Genomic DNA, 14,008 nt, shown 5'->3' on the forward strand with positions numbered 1-14,008 from the left:
CCTAGAACTCCAAAGGTACTCCATGAGGCAGGAATTGATGCCAGATCTGGGTTTTGTTACCCAGATCACGTTACCCAGTATTCTTGGAATCAAAATTCCTTAACATCCAAGTTTCTAATGGTGGAATGTCAGGTCTGACAGGTGTGACTGGAAGAGGTCTTACCTGGAATGCCAGAAGACCTACAAAAAGACAGCTGCCTACTCCATCTAACTGAAGGGTGCAACCCTGCCTTGCAGTCCTGCTTTGCAAGATTATGGTAGAAATCGAAGCTCTTTTGTCTGCAGTGAAATCTGAATCACTGGAGAAAATGTCTTTGTCAAGAGGTGTCTAAGGACTCATCTTGGTGCCCAACACTCATCTGTTTTGCAAATCCTGTTCAAACTAGAAGGTTGGGGAAGAGCTTATTACCATATTTCATGTTCCTCTTTTGAGTCAGCAAAAATCTGGGAACATTAGGTGCAGCCTCCTTTCTCTAAGCATTATTTCAGGGAGATTGCTAATGTGATTATAGTGGTTACCTTTCTCTTCCCATGTATATACCATATTACACCCTGTGTGAAGACCTAAAAACAATCATACAAATAACATTTTATACAGTTGGAGTCATATTTTAAATGCTTTAGAGAATCTCACTATTTAAGAGAATCTTGCTGAAAAACTTTTCTCAGGAAGGTAGAGGATTCCCTAATTCATCAGTTTTGCCATTTTAGATTTCCTTGTGTTGTGTTTTGGTTAAAGGGAATTATAAATACTGCATAGACTCTACACCTATTCTGAATTTTACTCCAAGGATGACTCCAAGATACATAGTTTCTTATGTCAGACTGGAAGCATTTCTTCAGCAAATAATTTATGTGAAAGATTTTCTTGGTTTTTCCTCTTAGGGTTTTATTTATTTATTTATTTGACAGAGATCACAAGTAGGCAGAGAGGCAGGCAGAGAGAGAGAGAGGTGGAAAGCAGGCTCCCTGCTAAGCAGAGAGCCTGAAGCGGGGCTCGATCCCAGGACCCTGGGATCATGACCTGAGCAGAAGGCAGAGGCTTTAACCCACTGAGCCACCCAGGCGCCCCAGTCTTTCCTCTTAGGAAGAAATAGTAGGTACACTGGCAGCTATAGACTATAGTGTAACTACAGAAACTTTGCAAAACTAAGAGAGATTACTCAGTGCAGTATCAGCACAAGGCAGGGGGAATTAGGGATTGGAATGTGGGGCTGTGGCTGGAGGATGAAAGGCTGGGAAAGGAGGACGGTTGGAAGGATCTTTGTCATGGGGAATCCAGTGAAGAGCAAGGATGCATCTGGGCTGAAGGTCACAGCAGAACTGGAAACATGTATTTTCCATCAAAAATTGTAACCATTCTCTTTCATATTAATGTATATCCATCAGTGAAATGATGTTCTTTCTATTAATGAAAGAATGTTCTTCCAGCCAGCCAGTCTTGTGACCTTTGAGTCATCCTTGAGTCAAAGATGCATGGAATTTTAGAGCTGGATAAAGTCTTAAAAGATATATAATCCAAGCAAGACCACACAGTTCAAAGGGACTCAGTTTTTCCAAATTCACTTTACAAGCAACACAGCCAGCCTTAATGCTTAGTTTCCTAAATCCCTACTGAATGTTTCTTCCACTGCTCTATCTGGCTCTTCCCTTTCCTTCATCTGTTTTTCAGCCAGATACCAAATCCTACAGACTCTTCTTTTGGAACTTCTCTTATCTCTGTATCTTTCCTTTGCGATCAACCTAGTCTAGGTTCTGCTTACAGTTACTTCCTTAAAATGTTCCCTGTCTCTGGTCTCTCTGCTCCAGTCCATTGTACTCACCAGAATTATTTTAATCTTCCTCAGACATTAATCCCATCATGTTTCTCAAGAACCCACTTGTTAAAATCTGACGACATGGGATAATAAAAAGTGATTAGATTTTGGGATCAGATAAATTTGGGTTCAAATCCCTGATATACCCTTAAATTTAGGTGAGTTATTTAACTTCCCTGAAATTCATTTTCCTCATCAGTAAAATGGGAATTATAGGTATAATAAAAACCATGAAAAATAGTGGTTATTATAAGAATGGAATGACCTCATGTATATTACATTGCCCAGCAAATAGAAGATATTCAAAAATGTGAATTTCCATTCTAGAATTCACACCTGTCTGCAATGTGACTCCTACCTACCCTCAGTCTTGGCTTCCACTGTCCCACAGGACAAGCTTTTTGCCTTAGCCAGTGGGTGTGGTTCCTGAGCACAGTCTCGTTTGCTGGAGTTATCCCCACTTCCTGAAGATGTTCATCTCCTTCGTTTGTACAAATCCTTCTGCTTCATGATAGCCTGTCTCCTTGGCTCTCATTCCTGCTTTCCAGAAAAAAAAAAAAAGGCGGATGGTATGGGGTGTTGTGTTCAAACAGAGGTGTAAGAAACCGTCTAAAGTCTTCAGCTCTGAACTCCCAAACAGGCCTCTCTTGTGGCAGGGACCTTTGAATCCATGCTCACCTGGAGTGTTCCAGGTCACCCCCTCCACTGGTGCCCCCATGCTTGCTGCCGTGCTATGACAGACTCACATCCCAGCCACTGGTGCTGTGTGGCACTTGGGGCACTGTGGTTGCCCAAGTGACATCCTTTGATCCCCAACATGGTCCTCAGCACTGCTTCCCCATTGTGTCCCTTGCTCACAGTCTTATCTGATGACACTAAATAATCCTGGGTGACTTTGGCCTCTGTGGATGACTTAAGAATACAACATATGCTCCTCAGATCTTCATGCTATCAGGTCTAGGTACATCAATGTATCTAAAGAAAAAGATGGCTCCAGGTGACACAACCCTGAGTAATCTGTAAATGTCTCATCATCCTCTTGCTGAGGCTTTTGGTAACTGTTGTTACACCACTTTTATTAGGCTTGCTTTCCTAGTTTGTCACAAACCCTTCTCCTTCCCTCCCACGGTTGTAAACTCTAGGGCTGAGCTGGGAGGCTGGGAAGCACTTTCAGGGGCTCTGTTAACCATCTCATACAAATACCAAGGTTTCTGAATTCATGGAAGGCAGTTTTCTCCTCCTGCAGGCCATGTTCTCAGCCCACCTGGGATGTGTCAGGAAGCTAGGACGTCCCTGGCCACCTGTTCTCCCCTTGTGAGTTACTTAAGCTCACTATGCTTTCGATAATAACTCCCAAATCATGGAGGTCTTGCCCCCACAATCTAGTTCATCCACATAAAAGTACTTCACACTACGCATGGATGTACGCATAGTTCCCCTCTGGCAACTACCAGCTTGTTCTCATAATATATTTATGAGTCTATTTCCATTTTTTGTTTATTTGTTGTGTTTTGGTTTTTAGATTCTACATGAGTGAAATCATGTGGTCTTTGTCTTTCTGTGACTGACTGATTTCACTTAGCACAATATTTTCTACATCATCCATGTTGTTGCAAATGGCAAGATCTCATTCTTTTTGATGGCTAAGTTATATTCCAGTGTGTATGTCTAGGTCTGTGTGTCTATACACAGCATATATATGTCTGTTCATCTATGAATGAATACTTGGGTTACTTCCATATCTTAGCAACAGTAAGTGATGGTTCAATGAACATAAGAGTACATATTATCTTTTCAAGTTAGTGTTTTCATTTTCTTTGGAAAATACCTAGTAGGGAATTACTGAGTCATAGACATTTCTATTTTCAGTTTATTTGAGCAACCTCCATACTGTTTTCCACAGTGGTTGCATCAATTTACATTCCTACCTGCAGTGCAGGAGGTTTCCCTTTTCTCCACATCCTCACCAACAGCTGTCATTTCTTCTCTTTTTGATACTAGTCATTCTGACAGGAGTGAGGTCATATCTCATTGTAGTTTTGATTTGCATTTCCCTGGTGATGAGTGATGTTGAATATCTTCTCATGTGTCTACCGACCATCTATAGATCATCTTTGAAGAAGTGTCTATTCAGGTCCTCTGCCCATTGTTTTAGGCAGTTTTTTATGTTGAATTATATAAGTTCTTTATATTTTTTTTATTTTAACACCTTATAAGATATATCATTTGCAAATATCTTCTTCCATTTAGTAGGTTGCCTTTTTGTTTCATTGGTGGTTTCCTTTACTGTGCAAAAGCTTTTATTTTTATATAGTCCCAGTAGTTTATTTTTTATTTTGTTTCCTTTGCTTCAGGAGACTTATCCATAAATATGTTTCCAGGGGCAAGGTCTAAGAGATTATAGCCTATGTTTTCTTTTAGGAGTTCCGTGGTTCCAGGTCTCACATTAGGTCTTTAATCTATTTGCATTTATTTGGGGGGAAGTATCTTTAAATCTGTACAAGAGTACCATTGTTTGTTAAGCCCTGTACCCACCACCTGAGAGGCTTTTTCAAAGTTATTTTAAGATTATGTATAGGCCAGTGCAGGCCATGGGTGGACTTAACACAAGCTCAGTAAATCCTAGTTACTATAACTATTACTGACTCCAAATATTGACCGTCCTAAGAGAATATCTCAGAACAAATTAATAAGATACTAAGTATGAAGGGCTGTAAGTTGATGGAAACATTGAGCATGCAACCAAAGGAAGCCATTGTAATGTAGTTAAACATTCTCTCATTGATCTTATTTGTATTGTTCATATGTATATTGTTCATATATATATTGTTCAGTAGAAATAATTCCTTGGTATAATTGACCTTGTGCAAATCTTAAAAGCAGAAATCTTCCTTTAAAAGAAAGGCTACACCTTATTTTCACTTTGAAACATAATATGTCTGACTTAGTTATCCACCACGTTACATAGTATTCCTATAGGGCTCTTTGTAGAGTAACGATCAGACATAGTACGTATTTATTTTAGGCAAGTTTGAGAGGTAGTATGATGTTTTATTCAGAGACAAATAAGGGGAGGGGGCAGTCCTTTCCTCCCCATTGTCAGTGCTGTACAATGAAATTCTCAGACATGACATCATCAGTTTCTGGTTTCACAATGAGGAATCTTAGTCTATAGAGCTGGTCTGGGGAGAATGAGGAGCATATGCAACCAGTAGCAGAAAAGGTGAGTTTAGCATTTAAAATTTTTAAACTCTAGAGAGCTATTACTTTTTTTAAAAGTACCCAGTTGTAATAAACTCTGGGAACTGTAGAATCTTTTTGTGAGAACAAAGGGGTGCTTCAAGTGGTAGGCTTAAAAAAAAACAAGGTATTCAGTGTGCTCTAACTTATAATAGGTGATTATAATAAAAATATGGAATACTGTATTCCCACACGAGGCTTTGTTTTAGCTTCAAAGAAATTAAAGTATCAAACAGATTTAAAGAAATGCCTAAAGTTAATTGTTTGTGAACATTTCTAGGTAAATGGTACCACTTTCAGAGTAGCTAAAGAAAAGAGATACAAATATTTGATCTTCACAAAGTGCTGTAAGAGGGCGCCTGGGTGGCTCAGTGGGATAGGCCGCTGCCTTCGGCTCAGGTCATGATCCCAGGGTCCTGGGATCTAGTCCCACATCGGGCTCTCTGCTCGGCAGGAAGCCTGCTTCCCTTCCTCTCTCTCTGCCTGCCTCTCTGCCTACTTGTGATCTCTCTCTGTCAAATAAATAAATAAAATCTTAAAAAAAAAAAGTGCTGTAAGACATTCAGGGTAACATACACTTTCAGAGTCAAGGATTTGGGGAAACATTGAGGGACTGACTACAAAGCTGCAAGTCAGGTACAGATGAAGCACGCATCAGGGGATAAAGACTTGAAGTTTACTGTTCACAGTATGTACATGACTTAAGAAAGAATATGGACCCCCATTCTATGTGCATGCCGTTTGTGAAGAAAACTAGGAAAGAAACACTAATATCAAGAGTATAAGTTCCTCCGAGTTATTGAACAACAGATGCCAATGCTTTCTGCAAATTGCACAAGGTTTTCTATTTACTGTATCCATAGGAGCATCACAGAAAGGCCACAGGTAGGTCACCTTTGGGAAATATCAGTACCTGTACCAGGAATGTATTTTTCATAAATACAGAGAAGAAAAAGATTATATCAATGATATGTTAGTAATTAAAATATCCCAGTAAAATATATCCACGTAATTCACAGAGGAATAAAGCATAGCCACAAATTAACATATGAATTAGATGTTCCATCTTACTCACTAAACGGATGTAAGATTTAAGGACTTTTTTTTTCCTATGAAATAGGCTTCAGACTTCTTAAACCTGTCAAAGTTGGATGAAAGTGCTGAAGCTATTGCAAGCCCAGCAAGCTGCATACACACCACTGGCAGGATTAAAATTCCACTCTGTCTCTCCAAAAGGCGTTTCGTAGTATGTAAACATAGCTGTAACTCTAGTCCAGAAGGTTCATTTCTAGTAATTGGTCCTAAGAAAATATTCAGAACTAACAAAAGTGTGAAATGTACACATAACTGTTATTCGTTACTGTGTTGTTTATAATGGCCAAATATCAAATCAAGTAAAATATCCATCTACAGTGAATTGTAAAAAATAAAATATAGTTTGTAATATAATATAATATGATGCAGCCACTAAAACAAATCATGGTTTAAAGACTATGCTATGGAAAGAAGAGAGACTTTTTCACTTCATAATGTGAACCCTCAGCAAGATACAAAGCTGAATGTAGGGGCTCCTGGCTGGCTCAGTGGGTTAAGCGTCTGCCTTTGGCCCAAGTCATGATTTCAGCATCCTCAGATCAAGGGCCACACTGGGCTCTCTGCTCAGCAGGGAGCCTGCTTCCCTCTCTCTCTCTGCCTGTGTCTCTGCTTATTTGTGATCTCGGTCTGTGAAATAACTAAATAAAAATATTTTTTAAAAAAGCGCTGAATGTACATTAAGATTTTAAGCAGGTGAGTGGGGATGTAATGCTTATGTCTGTCTCCATATGTATGTAGGAGGTAATGCTCTTAAGAGTTAACAGTGATTAGCTCTGCATGGTGGAATTAAAATTATTTTTTAATGGAGTAAACATGCAACTATCCTATATGTACATTGAAATAGTATGAAATGTTCCTAATTCGGCAGTGAATGTATTTGCTTGAGACTTGTCACTACATCAACTGCTTGAGCTGAGAAAATGCAGTCACTGTAGCTCTAAGCACTTGAATTGATTTGAAGAAACACTGGTGACCTAATAAACAAATAAGGTGTGGCGGGAACCAAAGTGGAAAATCAGGGTCCAAGACACAACCTTACAGCATGTCCTCTCTAATGGGACACATGAAGCCAACCTCAACCAAAAAACATTAAAAACTGTGGGAGGCTACCCCTGACTAAAAAGATTCGAATGTCTCTGTAGTGAGAAAATGAGGAGCCATGTTCTTCTTGACCTCTAGGTGAAAAGGAGAGCCATTTCTTTTTCCTCATTTGAGCACAACAGAACTCCCCTGTACATCTGCCACGAATACATCTGCTTCAAGCCACAGAAACTTCAAGCAGGTATTGGCTTAAGCAGTTTAAAGGTTTTATTTTCTTTGCAGAACATGTCCAGCAGCCCATGGTGGATCTTGTAGCTCCACGGCCTCAAGTACCTGGGCTCCTTCTTCCCTTACGGTTCAGTCATTTTAGCAGATGGCTCTCACCCTTGTTCTTCTTGCTCAGTGGTTGCAAGATGGCTTTATCCAAGCAGAAAGAGCAAAGGGAGACAGGAGAAGGGCAAGAGTTCATGTCAAAGGAAGCTGCCACCTTCAAGAGCTTTCCCACATAGCAAGAAATATAAATCCTTATTAGTTAAGGATTACTGGACTTTCTGTTCTGCATTGCTGCTAAATGCTTCTCTGATGACATAGTTGATGTCCAAAGGGCCTTTCTGAGAATTCTCAACTAAGCCCTCCTGAGAGAACAGAGTCTAGCAAAGATTATGCAATATCATGTGGCTATTGCAAGGACTGTCCACTTTTTCTTTTTAACCTGGACCCTGCTTGGGGTTGAACGCTGGCTATTACCCTTACTATTAAATGACTTTGGACAAGTTTTTTGACTTATCAAGAAACTTCCTCATCTATAAAATGGGAAACACAGTACTTCTACCTTACATGGTTTTTATGAGCCTTAAATGAAATTATGAATGTATCACATTCAGCTGGTGTGCTGATTTAAACTATTGATAGCTGATTTATAAACTAATTTTAATAGTTATCCCAGTTCTCTATTCTGTAAGACACACAGTGTTTAAGGAATCACAGGTATCCTGGTATTAAGCACAGAATGAAAAAAATCTATTTTGGTTTTCTATGAAAGAGTATTTTTAATAATTTATATTTGGAAGCTTCATCTTTGAAAATTCTGCCTCCTCCAAACCTTATTCACCTGGAAAATAAATCTTGATGTCCCCATATTCCCATGTATCCATTTCTACCTCATCTTCTTTACCTTTAGCTATATTACTCAACAATAAATTATTTAGTCAACAATATTCATTGATCATCTATTTTCAGCAAAGTTTTAAAGGAGCTAAGGGGAAAAAAAAACTAGAAGCATTTTCATTCTTCTGTGAGAAAGAAACCAGAATTCAGTAGATGACTCTTCTATCAACAGAGGTTAGTAGTCTGACAGCTGACATTCCGAGAGTCTGATGATTTTGAGACCAGATATTTTTATAATTTATAAATTTGTGGAATTTTTGAGTGATGTACATTGCATACACTATATATTGCATGTAACTTATCAGAGATCTGGGGCATTGCCTTATAATTACCATATTACTACAGTAAAATGTATTAATAGTCACCCTAAGAAGAATAAGTGCTATAAAAAGACTCACATCAATTGAAGTCAACTGTTGCTACTAAATAATTCAGACCAAGTGAGGTTTTGTCACCAAATGAGTCACAAAAATCTTTTCATTTTTTCAGGATTTTTGAATTTCAGAATTGAAGAAAAGGCATCATAGACTTGCACCATAACTTTCTGTGAAATGTCATGCAGTCTAGTTAGACAAGCAAGCCCAAATGGCTTCTCTCTCAATAGCTTTTTGATTATATAAACGAATCCAAAAACAGATATTTATGTTCTCAGACCCCTTTCCTAACTGTAGAGAAGAAACCAGAAAGATCTTTAGAGTTATCCAGTATTCTTTCCCGTGACTTCAAATTTCAACTTTGGAAAATCCCAGCTACCACAGATTGGAGGGAAAGCCTGTGCTTTTTTTAGGAGGAGAATGTGTAAATAAATGTGACAGAGACCCTAGTCTTAGTATTGTAGAAGAAGTCAAATATTTTTTCTTTCTTATTTATGGTTTTGAGATTGTGGCTTGTTTGAGTAGAGCAGTTGGCTATGGAAGCCTGAAGTTCTTCTACATGAGAGATATATGTCTATTCTAAGTCAGACTTAAGTAAGTAATGCATTTGGGTAAAAATATGTGACATCAGACTTTTCCTGTGAGAATATCATAAAAGAGGGATAAAGCTTCATTGGCCATCTGAGAGGAAAGGGATATGGAATAAGGGAAGAAGGGAGCATTAAGAAAGACCCAGGGATACCAGTGATGTCTTCATAATCACCTTCAACCAACATAGTTGAAGGCAGGATCATCGTGCTTTTGAAGGAGCATTCCTTCCACCCGGCATAGTGAGTTATTACTAATGTATTTGTCCCCTCACATACTCCCGGAAGTAGTTTTCCTACATTTCTGTAGTTATAGTTTTAATCGGGAATAATGAGGATCGCTGCATAAGTTGCCTCTGAAAGAGATCCAGTTGCACAGATAGAGCGATCCAGTACTCCATCCATTAACTCTTAACTACATTGACCTTTTTCAAGGTCGTGACAAAAATAAATAAGTAAAAAGAGCAGAATAAGTTCATGACCAGAGAATGTCAGTTCTAGCTAGTGTCTTTCTCAGAATTTCCCAAATAGTACCTCTATAAATAGTCACCCTCTACCCAGCAGAATTTGATTTGGAAATTAACAGCTGCCTCAGTGAAGAATTTTAGCCCCACAGGAAAAAAAAGTTTATTAGAGAAGCAGCTGTTAATTGCACTACTGCATTTCCCAAATGTCAGACTGCTTCTGAACCACAAGAGACTGTTCTTTCTTGTATACAAAATGGCCATTCCAAAAGGAGAACATTACATCCTTAAGGTGATTTCAGTGTTGTTTTAAAATACAGTCTCATCATGTAAGTCAGTAGAACTACAAGGCCAGCTCCCTGCTGCAGTGACTTGTCTTCAGTGCTCTCAGAGTAATAGTGCTAGGTTTCTTCTGTTAGTGAATCCACACTCGGCACTTTCCTTTTCTTTCCTGCGGTTTTGCCCACCCATGGAAGTGGAGACGGCACACAGGACCTAAGTACTTCTTAAGCCATTTCAGGTGTCTGGGCAAGAGGCTGCCTTTCTTTTAGTGGCAGAAACTGTGGGAAAGCCATCACCACAAGGTTGCTATTCATTCTCTGTAGAGAATTCAACATTTAAATGTTTCAGTTTTATTGAAAACTTATCTTTTTATTGAAATATTTTAAGTGCTTTTTATTTTTTTTTAAAGATTTTATTTATTTATTTGAGAGAGAGACAGTGAGAGAGAGCATGAGTGAGAAGGTCAGAGGGAGAAGCAGACTCCCCATGGAGCTGAGAGCCCGATGCGGGACTCGATCCCGGAACTCCGGGATCATGACCTGAGCCGAAGGCAGTCGTCCAACCAACTGAGCCACCCAGGCGTCCCTTAAGTGCTTTTTAGAAGAGGTTAAATAGGGGTGCCTGGGTGGCTCAGTGGGTTAAAGCCGCTGCCTTCAGCTCAGGTCATGATCCCAGGGTCCTGGGATCGAGCCCTGCATCGGGCTCTCTGCTCAGCAGAGAGCCTGCTTCCCTTCCTCTCTCTCTGCCTGCCTCTCTGCCTACTTGTGATCTCTGTCTGTCAAATAAATAAATAAAATATTTAAAAAAAAGAGGTTAAATAGATCACTCAATTTTTGTTTGTGTGAATGATTCTTCTTTCTCTCTCTGCACCTCAGAGTTTAGGGTTTGCTCCATTGTAAATTGCTATTCATATCAAATAATAAATGATGAAAAAATAGGAATGGGATACATTAATACACTCTTTTAATAAACATGTGGTAAGAATCTCTTACGTGGCCAATGCTGTTTTAAACTTCTAGAGTTTTATGTCTAGTAAGAGAGTTAATCCACATTCATAAATGGCTACAATGTAAAATTTTATGTAAGAAGTTCCAAAAAGAGGAATATAAGGAGTGTTTAGAAAAGTGACTGGCACAATAATGAAAGCAGTCAAGAAAAACGTAATGTATTTTGTCTTTTGTCAAATTGGAACACTTTCTCTGTTCTCTTATGTAGTTCCTCTGCATCATAGGGACTAAAAGGCTAGGAGCAACAATTCCATGAAACCCTTGTTAGTTACATTTTGGGAAAGATTCTGTCAATGAGAGTCTTACACAGAACTTGGAGGCAAAGGAGACACAAAACCATATTATTGTTCCTTTGACAGCAGTAATCCGATGTGTGAGCTACAGCATAGTTGAGAGCTTTTCGTGACTTTTGGCATTTTCCTACTTGCGTGCTCGAGGTAGCTGTGAACATTGATGGCAATTTCCCATAGTTGTTTGAACTTTCTGATTCTGTGAATGTCAGTGGCAAACTTAAGAACTAGCAGAGGCTTCCCTGACCTTTGTTTTCCACAGTCCTTTCAAGCACCTGTATCCTTGTGTTAAATCCTTTCCTACATGCACTTCCTACACATGGTCCCCAAGCTGACTTTGTGGCAGTGAGGAGGCTTGAGTATGGGAGGCCAAGTGGGAGGTAACCAGGCTTGTCTCGAGGTTGGTGTGAGCGCCAGTTCACCATTTCACCGTCATTGGTGTCACCGTCATCATTGCCAGTATTTACAGGGTGCTTGCTGTGGGCCAGGTACTCTTCTAAGTATGTATTAACTCAATCCTTAAAATGACTAATCTAGCTGATTCCATTGTGAAAATGAAGATATTAATGTCAAGAGGGTTAATTAAACTTGCCTAAAGTCATGGAACTACAAAGTGGTGAAACCAGATTTCATCGTGTTTAGAGAGTAAAGGGTACATATTTAAAATAAAAAAATTAAGATATGGCCAAAGAAATTAAGCCAAAGCATTTATGGATGGTCTTGAATAGTGTAAGTTACTAATTTTGTTAAAACTTCTTGTTTAAAAATATTTATAAACTCACAGGAGGTTGGAAAAAGGCAACAGAGAGGCTATGTACCTTTCCCCATTGTCCCTGAGAAATAACATCTTACATAACTATAGTACAATATCAAGCAGGAAATTAACATGAGTATGATACTATAAACTAGGCTACAGATCATATTCTGATATCACCAGTTTTTATATGTGCTTTTGTGTGTGTGTATGTGTGATCAGATAAACTACAGTGTTTGAGCTTAAGAACGTCATAATTTTAATAGACCCTAACATATTTTCAAGAAGAAAAAGCTTTGCTTGATATAAACTCAGTGTGAGTAAATAATATAACGTGATCCCTGAGAATGGCCTTAGGCTGTTTTAATAGAAATGCAGTGCCCAGATCCTCAGTGGTAAGAGCTCTGTTGTGCTATAAGTTGCTTAGACCCCATCTGGGCACCTGGTGGTTGTTCTCGCCCACCCTAGAAGAGACAAGACAAACTTGGCCTCCAGAGACAGGCAAATGGATATTGCAGAGTTCAAAGAAGGGTCTGAAGCCTCTGCCATACAGAGGAGGATGGAGAGAAGAGGCACTATTTATTCACGAGCAGAACTGATCTAGGCGAATGTGGTGTCAAGTTGCTCATCAAAGCCTGTGTCTCACTTATACACATGACACTCAGTTAAGCCAAGTACCCACTGAAGCAGAAACATCCATACCTTTCTTATTTGGGAAGACCTCTTGTCAGAAAGACTTCCCTGATTTTTATTAATCCTTTCTTGAATATACAGAGCATTTACCAAATGACCCACATAATTTAGCCTACTGGTTATCAAAGTGTGATCCAGAATCAGCAGCCTCAGAAATCCCTGGAAATTTGGTTGAAGTACAAATTCTTGAGCCCCATCTCAGACTCACTGTGTCAGGAACTCTGAGGGTAGGACCCAGAAATCTTTACTGTAACAAGCCATCCATCGGGTAAGCTAATGCATACTAAGGCTCCAGATCTATAGTGTTACCCTTAATACCTCGGGCCTTATTGTACTGAATGTGAATATCTTCTCTGCCCAACCACTGCTCTGTGAGGGAAGGTTCTAGGTCTTCTTCTGTATCTCCCCAGTTGTGACCAGAACAAAATTAAGCAGACTAAGATTGATCCAGGGGACTTAGTCTATTTTGTTTGGAGAATTGGGTCTGTTATGATGTATATCTGGAGTTGGCATCTATCCTAGAATGAGAACTTTCTTTGATTTTCTAGGATTTGATGTAGTTCACTATCAAAGCCAATATTATTAAAATTATGATATCCATCAACAACTGTCAGTGTTGTGGATACATTTTTTTAGTGCCAAAATAAGAGTACAGACTTCAACTTTCCCTTATTGGTATCCCATCACATAGACTCGGCATCAGCACATACCTCTGTTGAATAGCTGAGCTAAGGCCATGGCTAAAACAAAGCTAATATATCTTTACCATGCATCTCTGTTATCTGGCTTCCATATCAAAGCTTTGGGTGGAGAGTATGGATTGGACCCTTTCATCCCAGGAAAAATATCGGAGCTAAATGCTTCCATCAGAAGACATCAGTTATTGCCAAGGAAGTATCACATAATCAAGAAGTATGCATTAAATAAACATGGACCCAGCTATTAAAAAATTATTTTAGGGACATCAGAGTGCTTCTGAGATTTGTTGAAGAGAAAATTCTTCTGCCTTCCATCTCTCCCCTGAATCCACTGACTAATGAGCAGTGAGGGTCAGGTACCCAGGATGGGTGATTCTGAGTATGATTCCAAGTTTCCTGAGGGAACTCCTGGACTTTTTTTTCTGGCTAAAGGGGCAAGGATAGTGGTTCTCAGCAATTTTGTGTATTTGAGAATCACCTGGTTCAGACTCTCAACCTT

General features: G+C 39.2%; 1 protein-coding gene across 1 annotated transcript in view; it reads left to right on the plus strand.

Annotated features, from left to right (window-relative positions):
* Positions 1–14,008, plus strand: part of RAB3C (RAB3C, member RAS oncogene family) — a 645,683-nt gene that overhangs the window by 179,041 nt on the left and 452,634 nt on the right. The window contains exon 5 of the mRNA XM_047729420.1: positions 7,332–7,434. The gene's annotated coding sequence lies outside the window, so the exon portion shown is untranslated. The remainder of the gene's footprint in view (positions 1–7,331; positions 7,435–14,008) is intronic.

The sequence above is a fragment of the Lutra lutra genome, chromosome 5, assembly GCF_902655055.1.
Source record: "Lutra lutra chromosome 5, mLutLut1.2, whole genome shotgun sequence".
Taxonomy (NCBI): Eukaryota; Metazoa; Chordata; class Mammalia; order Carnivora; family Mustelidae; genus Lutra; species Lutra lutra.